We start from the raw sequence: 8,800 nt of genomic DNA on the forward strand, positions 1-8,800 counted from the left end.
TCTGTTACCTCCTGCACGCTTCAAATTCGACTTTTGTTTTAAAACATCAGACAATAAATGTCTCCTTTAAAAGAAAAAGAGTCTTTTTCTCATCACCAACAAATATTAAATGACACTGATTGATTTTCATGTCCAAAAAATGTAAAACTTGCAGGATCTTTCCCCAAAGCTATGAACATAGCCTTTTTACTATTACTCATCCCTAAACATCATGATGTTCAATTCATGTCATTAGCTTAAAAAAAACTCATCTCATTGATTACAGTAATATTCTTTTCGACATCTGGTTATATCCTCTACAGCTATGCAAACATGCCACAATGCCTACAACTATCAATGCACTTCAGAGTAATCAATTGTAAGTGAAACATTTGAAAATTTCTGAAGCTGTTATATAAATGCAAGTCCTCTGTTTTTCAGTCTGCACTGAGCACAGTGACTTTTGAAATGGTAGTATTTTTAATCATTGAAATATTTTGCAGCATTTTAAAAAAAAAAAAAAATTGGACAAGTTTGGTGAATCCACTGACTGATTCTTGCCCCTTCACCCTTTGTATCATAGAAAGTCATAGAGTTATACAGCAGAGAAATAGGCCCATCGTGTCTGTGCCAGCCATCAAGCACCTAACTATTCTAATCCCATTTTCCAGCACTTTGCCTGTAGCCTTGTATGCTATGGCGTTTCAAGTGCTCATCTAAATACTTCTTAAATGTTGTGAGGGTTCCTGCCTCTACCACCCCTTCAGGTAGTGTGTTCCAGATTCCAACCAACCTCTGGGTAAAAAAAAATTCCTCAAATCCCCTCTAAACCTCCTGCCCCTTACCTTAAATCTATGCCCCCTGGTTATTGATCCCTCCGCTAAGGGAAAAAGTTTCTTCCTATCTATCCTATCAATGCCCCTCATAATTTTGTATACCTCAATCATATCTCTCCTCCGCCTTCTCTGCGGGAAACAACCCTAGCCTATCCAGTCTCTCTACATAGCTGACATGCTCCAGCCCAGGTAACATTCTGGTGAATCTCCTCTGCACCCTCTCCAGTGCAATCACATCCTTCCTATAGTGCGGTGACCAGAACTGTACACAGTACTCCAGCTGTGGCCTAACTAGCATTTTATACAGCTCCATCATAACCTCCCTGCTCTTATATGCTGTGCCTCAGCTAATAAAGGCAAGTATCCCATATGCCTTCCTAACCACCTTATCTACCTGTGCTGCTGCCTTCAGTGATGTATGGACAAGTACACCAAGTTCCCTCTGACCCTCTGTACTTCCTAGGGTCCTACCATCCATTGTATATTCCCTTGCCTTGTTAATACTCCCAAAATGCATCACCTCACACTTCTCGGGTTTAAATTCCATTTGCCGCTGCTCTGCCCATCTTACCAGCCCATCTATATCGTTCTGTAATCTAAGGCTTTCCTCCTAACTATATACAACACCACCAATTTTCATGTGAATGGTCTTTGATTCCTACAAAAGTAGGCAAAACACCAAGCACAACCTAGGAGTGGTTCTGCATTCTGGCACCCCCAGCAGGGAGTACACAATGGGAGAAAGATATAAAACATGATTTCCTGAGAAGCACTCCCTGCAATGTCACTCCTTACTGTCAGTGCCGTGTCATGAAAGCACGTCTTTTGCGTGAATCTCTGTTTGAAGGAAAACTACATTTTTAAACAAAATATGTAATTGTAACGAGTGAAAGTGGCAATAAAATTCACCAAAACAAAACCTCTGTTAAATGTCATAAAGTATGAATAAGCTGCAATATTGCATTATTTCTGATCCTGCACAGACAGAGCCATACAATTTTCAACAAGAGTTGGGACTGTGCTCCAACTGGCAGAGCATATGCTGTGACCTGTACTTTCAAGATTATTTTTGTGAAGTGTTGTCCGAGACGAACTTTCTGTTGATGCATGATGGCATGTTGACATTGTTTTAAAAATTTCAAATTAACATTGCCTCATTTTTTAAGGACCCTGTAGCCTCCAAAAATGGTGCTTCTTTGAACATGCTGTTCTTCAAGTGTACATGGAAAGATAATTTCAGCCGGTGGACTTGTATTTACTATAATTTTGCAGCATGAAAATGGGGCAAAATAAAGATTCACCTGCAAAACAGATGTGTTACCACTCCTATTAATAATAAGTGCTTGTACTATGGTAAAGACTGAATCCAGCTTTCTCGAAGAATTTGTAAAATGGGGACAGTAGCCATGTTCAAGCTGGCCACCAGAGAATCTTAACAGTGCAGCTCATTTCCATAGAACAGAATTAGCCGACCTCACATTTTGTACTTGCTACTGATATTTGCATTTGCTTTTGGTCCTATTGTAATCCCTAGTGGAGAGCAAGAAAAAACTGTGCGATTACTGAGCTTCATTAAATTACCAGGCATATCTGTGTTTCCATTTGAGTTGAAATTTTTTTTAATATAATTTCTTTGTTCTCTTGACTGACCAGGTGCCAGCAAGATCACAAAGGAAATGGAATCCTTCCCTCTAAAATGTAACTATCCCCCTTCCCGTCACCCTGCAATTTGTTCAAGGCAGAGAAAACTCACAAAATTAAACATACCAAGTATCAACCAAAATTGAAGATTCATTAAACAATGTGTTACGACCAGGTGAGAAAGGGGTCTAAAGTTCCCTCTTAGCCTTCACCTGGTCTTACCCGTAACAGGGTTTTATTTTAAACAGACCTTTTTTTTTTAGCTCCCCTTGGTGAATTCTTGTTCACTGTTTTCCAATTATAAGGCAAAGAAACCAGCGCAACTAGGTTTTCTTAGGTTTAAAGAAGAAAGGTTGAAATTTCTTGAACTTAAACTCTAATTCGGTTAACACCTACGGAAACACGACGCACCAACGCTAGCATGCATACACGATACATGCAGAGAGAGACAGAACAGAGCAGAAGAAATAAAGTGGAAATGTTTGAGGCAATCTCTGAAGAGGGTTTTAGTTACGGATCTTCGAGCTCACTGTAGAGTCCTTGATTGTAGGTAGATCAAGGGCCCTGTATTCTTCTTAAACCTTGTTCGCTGTAGGAGACTTTTCGCTCTTGGGGTTCATGTGTCTTCAGTGGATTTAGAGAAAAAGATGGGAGCACATGGGAGAGGCTGTGGCGAGCAAACCAGGAGAGGTCTTTTCAGTCCAGGAGCAAACGGACACTCAGTTCAAACTCTTTGTACAATTCAGAAAAACCCAGGTTGCCAAGCAGGTTAGTCATGGGACTAGCTGTTCTGAACACATCTGTGGATTCTCTGGTCTTAGCTGACCCTGGAATTTATTTTCTTACGCGCAATACCTGGTGCTCAAAGTCCATTGTGGGTTAAATTGTCCTTTCAAGCACTGGCTGTTAGTATGCAAAAAATGTTTTTTTTCCAGCCAAGGGCCTGGTGATTTTTTTTAAACAAGTCCTTTCTTCACTTCAGCAACAGTTCAAAATTTAATATCCATATGATGAAATTAATATGCCTCATTCTTGGCAGGTGGGGGTCTAGCGTGACAGCTCGACACCCATTCCAAAGCACATTTCATTAAAAGGGTCTAGAGAAAATATGATAGAGAAAAAAAACATGCATTTCTCTCATTCATTCCCATTCATTCAATAAATCCTAAAAAGTATTACAGTCTGTCTTTTCTTGGTGGCAGTGTTGCTTTAAACTGCCCCTTTTATGGCATCCCAATAAACATGCGATTCTTTGGGGAAGTTTTCCTTCAGTTTGCCCACTTCCATGACTGCCTAGGTCCTTTGTTCTTTTTGAGGTCGGCAAAGGGGGAGGGTTAGGTTTAATTAGTCCTAAATTGGAACTTTTTCCTCAGGGGAGCCAGTAGTGGGCGAGTCTATCCTGAACACTCAGTGCATTGTTGAGTCAAGCAAAGGCTTTTGACTTCTGGGGATGGGTGGGTCTTTTCTTTTTCTGACTGTGGGGGAGGATTCTTTGCTAATCTCCCCTTTGTCCTCTGGGGCACTCCTGCCTGCAGGTATTTGTGCAGACTCTACTGCACTCCCCGGTGCCACTTTGACTATTTGAGGCATCACCCTCATGGTTTCTGTGCCCCCTAGAGGTCTTTCTTTGTGTCTGCATTTTCCTGTAAATGCTGTTAGTAACTCTGGTGGGGTGCTTCTAGTGTCTGCATTTACATAGGAAGGTGTGGGGTCTAACTTTTCAAATTTCTTGGAGTTGGCTGACCGGACAGTAGGGGTTTTCATCTGGGATTCCTCCCGGACTTCCTTTAACCTGCCCTCTTGGTCGCTTATTGCCCTTGCCTTTCTAACCTTTTGCCAGCCTTGTGCCTGCCTGTCCCCTTTTGTTCTCGGCCGGGGTCCCTTACAGTTCACCAGCCCTCTGCTGGAGGCTCCTCCTAACACCGGTACAGGATTTAGGGGGTGCAGGTTGCTCTCTAGGTTGGGGTTTCCCCTCCGCCTGGCACATGTGGCAACTTCTGCAGTACTCCACCACATCTTTGTGGAGTTTTGGCCAGTCAAACCGCTGTCTTATGCAGGCTTTGATCTTTCGTATACCGGCATGTACAGCCACTGTAGTCTCATGGGCCCTTCTTACTATTTCTCTCCGGTAGCTCTGCGGCACCACTAACCGGTGAACCACTGTCCACTCCTTGCTGTCAGGTCTGTGAGGAGAACTCCCATTTCCTCATCAGTACCTCATTCTTTAAATAGTAGCAATCAGGGACTCCCTCTGTTTCACTTTCAGACTAGACAACCTGTGCTAGCTTTTGCAATACTGGGTTGGCTCACTGAGCCTCAGCTTGGGAAGATCCAGTTAATTCATTCCCTGGGTCTCCTAACTTTCCAAAGAAAGTCTCAGACCGGCAGACCCGATCATCTGCCTGTAATGCCAATTCAGTCTCCTCTGCGGGAGCTGGTTTGATCACAGCCTGATCTACTACCCATTCAGGGAAACTGCAGGAGTCAGTCTCCTGCCACGACCCTGTCTCTCTGACCACCTGTGGTCTTTCTTTCACTACTGGGGGGGGGGCTATCACCCCCTCCAGATCATTACCTAGGACCAGGTCAATCCCATCCGCAGGCAAACTAGGGACAATCCCTACAGTCACCAGTCCTGAAACCAGGTCGCACTCTAGGTGCTCCGACGTACAGGTACAGGCATACACTACCCTCAAATACTATTCACCACCATTCTGGAGTTTACTGCACTCTCTGGGGAAAGATTAGGCCTTTTCTCAGTAAAAGAGATCTAGTGGCCCTGTGTCCCTGAGAATTGCTATGGGTTTGCTTGCCCCATTCGAGGGGTATGGAGTTACTTTCCCTTTTGACACAAAACCCTGATAACCTTCAGGAATCCTATTAAATTTTCCTGCACTTGCACTTGTAACATTCCTGGGTTTCACTCTTACTGTAGTTAAAGCCACAGCTTGTTCTGCTGTGCTTTCCATCAGGTTTGCTTTTTCACTGAGTGAGTGTGCCCTGATTAACCCTACAGGTTTTCCCTTTAGTTTCCAGCAGTCCGTTTTTAAATGCCCTGCTTTATTCCAATGGAAGCACACAGGTCTCCAGGTCTCACTCTTACTGCTCACAGCACCTTCCTTTTTGCCTAGAGGAGGGCCCCCATGTCTCCTGCTTTTCTTTCTCTCCCAGGACTGCTTGGGCTCCTATCACCTTCCTACCTTTGTCCTTTTCAGATTTGTGGGTGTGACAAGGAAAGGTTTTCCCCTGGGAAACCGACTTATAAATTAAAGCAAACTTGTCAGCCAGAACGGCCGCTTGCCGGGCTCTCTCAGCCCACTGCTCCTCTAGATGGGTCTTTATGGAGAGTGGGAGAGAGTGTTTAAATTCTCGGCTAATGCTCCAGTGTCACTACTGAGGGAGTGCTGTCAGAAGTACTGTTTTTTAGATGCTATGTTAAAGGTAATGTTTGACGAGCAGGGGAATTGTCATGGTCCTAACCAGACGGAACCATTAAAACAGATGAACTGCTTATTTATCTCATTGCTCTTTGTGGGAGCTTGCTGTGCACAAATTGGCTGCCGCACTTCCCTACATCACAACAGTGACTACATTTCAAAAATCGCTTAATTGTGAAGTGCTTTAGAACATCCTGAGTTGGTGGTAGGTTCTAATTAAATAGAATTTCTTTCCTTCCTTCCTACCCTCTGCATATATAATAGGGGAGAACAAAGAGCATTTCTCCAAATAGATCTGAGTTTTCAGTAGCTCATCATAGTACCAACCAGCTGAAACAGCTCAGGTTAAGAGTTAAACCCTCCTGGATGGAAGGAGACTATAGATGAGCGAAGAGTGAACTATTACATTTTTTTCTTTCTCCAGGTAAGTGAGTTTAATTATTCTCTATGCTCCACAAATAACTACATCCTCCGAAAAAGAAATCCGAGCACACTGCAATCTGCTTCATATGCCCCAAGGGTAGTGGCACAAGCCAACCGCACTTCTTCAGAAGGCAGGAAAGTCCATGCATCATGGCTACTGCAGCATGTAATACTTATAAAGTACATGCAATCATTTTAAAAGACGGGGTAGCTGGTCTTACAAAGACCAAGAAAGCAAAAATGTGTGCTGACTGCATGCCATCTGACAACAATTGCAAAATTCTGCAACAAAGTAGGTCTTTGAAAAAACTGAACTAAAAAGGAGCCACTCGACATTGCTGGTGGTTCTTTGTGTAAATGCATCATGACACAGCCCAGTGTAGTCTCTGGTTCAATCCCTGCTCTGCTTAGTTAGCTGATTTTAGCTAGGGCAGTGGTAGGGCTGCTGCACTTGGTCTCAGTGCCCACAGGCTAAAGGGAATAAAAAAAAAGGCAGGCACCCCATTTCTGAAAGCAATCAAGTTACCCCTGCTAAAAAGTTAAAACACATGGACGCCAATTGAGATTAAGGATCGGTTCGGTCATGATGCTCCCCACATCAAATGGCTTACTGACACTTTGAGCAGAAGTGTAAAGATTAATTGTATGCACAAGGTACTGGGGAGCTGTCAGTATTTATTGAACTGCACCCTAGAGTGAGTCATCACCTTCAAAAGTGGGCTGGAAATTGGTGGGGGTGGCGCTGATCAAAAATAAGCAAGTGTCTTACTCCCACTCAGTGTTCTGTATTCAACTTCCTGTAGAGGCTGACACATTGAGCTTGGTGTGTTGAGAAGGTGTGAATTGACAATGTTACGACCAGGTGAGAAAGGAGTCTAGGGTTCCCTATCAGCCTTCACCTGATCTTGCCATAACAGGGTTTAATTTTAAACACATGGTGTTTTTAGCTCCCCCTTGGTTAATCCTTGTTCACTGCTTTCTAATTATAAGGCAAAGAAACCAGCCCAAAACAGGTTTTCTTAGGTTTAAAGAAGAAAGGTTGAAATTTTATTAAACTTAAACTCTAATTCGATTAATGTCGACAGATACGTGACGCACCCACGCTAGCATGCATATGCAATACACACATGCAGATAGAAGCAGAAAAAATAATGTGGAAAAAGTTTGAGGCAGTATCTGAAGATGTTTTTTTGTTACTGTTCCTCGAGCTCACTGCAGAGACCTTGATTGTACGTAGGTCTTGCTTTTCGTTGGGGCCCAGTATTCTTCTTGAACCTTGTTCGCTGTAGGAGACTTTTCTCTCTTGGGGTTCATGTGTCTTCAGCAGGTTTGGAGTTCCGTGAGCAACAGAGGGGAGCAGACAGGGAGATCTCAGTCCAGGAGCAAACAGTCTTTCGGAGTTCAAAACCTCTGTGGCTAGTTCAAAAAACCCTGGACCAGCCAGTTAGTCATGTGACCAGCTGGTTTAACCAGTCCTGGCTTTTGTGGATTGTATCACCTTAGCAGTCTCTGGAATGCTCTTCCTTACACCTTCAATGTCTGGTGATCAAAATGCATTGTGGGTTAGGTGGACCAGGGAATAGGCCCTTTGTCTCCTCAAGCACTGTCTGTTAGGATGCAAATGTTTTTCAGCTAGTGTCTGGCAGCCCTTGTAACAGGCCTTCTCTTCTTCCCAGCAACAGTTTAAAATCGATGTTCATATGACAAAATTAATATGCCTCATTCTTGGCAGGTGGGGGGCCTGCATAATAACAACCAGGTGGAAGAACAGCATGGTATCTTACTAAATAATGCAGAAAGCCTGCTCTTGATCCACTGACATTGTCTTTTGTTGGGAGGTATCACATTATACACATGATTTGGTAGATTATGTTTGATCTTTAGGACCTCCAAGCCCAGACATTAAGCCCTGACTGAGATGACCTGTTCCCTGCTTTCTTGTCAATACCACACTATAACTGATTATTAGGATGTCCATGAAAGTTGGCCTCCTTCTCTTGAATGAAGCAGTTTGGCTCCACGCTGCACCATTCCTCTTATAGAGACCAGGAATTCACTGTATGGGGAATTTACAAGAAGAACCTGTTTCTTGCCATTAATCTACATAGCCAGACTCTTGGAAATCCTTGATTACACTTCAAACAGAATATAATAGCAGACAGACTACCTAAAGCTCTGTGTGGGAAATATCAAATTTAAGGGTTTTTTTTTTAACGTTTGAGATACAGACCTGAGTGTTTTCCAGCTTCAGTCTCCTTGGGGAAGAGTTAAGCTTAATAAAGTAAGAGTGAAACTACCTTGGGTGCGAGAGAGCTGCGAACCATTGTGTTGTTGAAGAACTAAGTATGGAGAGTTCACAGCAGGGCTGGTAATAAGCTTATGGTTGAGAAATATGCACTTCAGAGCTATCCACCTAATGGGAATGCTACAAAGAAGTTTAAATGAATTGTCCCTCAGAGCCTAAAGAACCCAATATTTCAATTT

This window comes from Heterodontus francisci, chromosome 9 (assembly GCF_036365525.1).
Source record: "Heterodontus francisci isolate sHetFra1 chromosome 9, sHetFra1.hap1, whole genome shotgun sequence".
Classification (NCBI taxonomy): Eukaryota; Metazoa; Chordata; class Chondrichthyes; order Heterodontiformes; family Heterodontidae; genus Heterodontus; species Heterodontus francisci.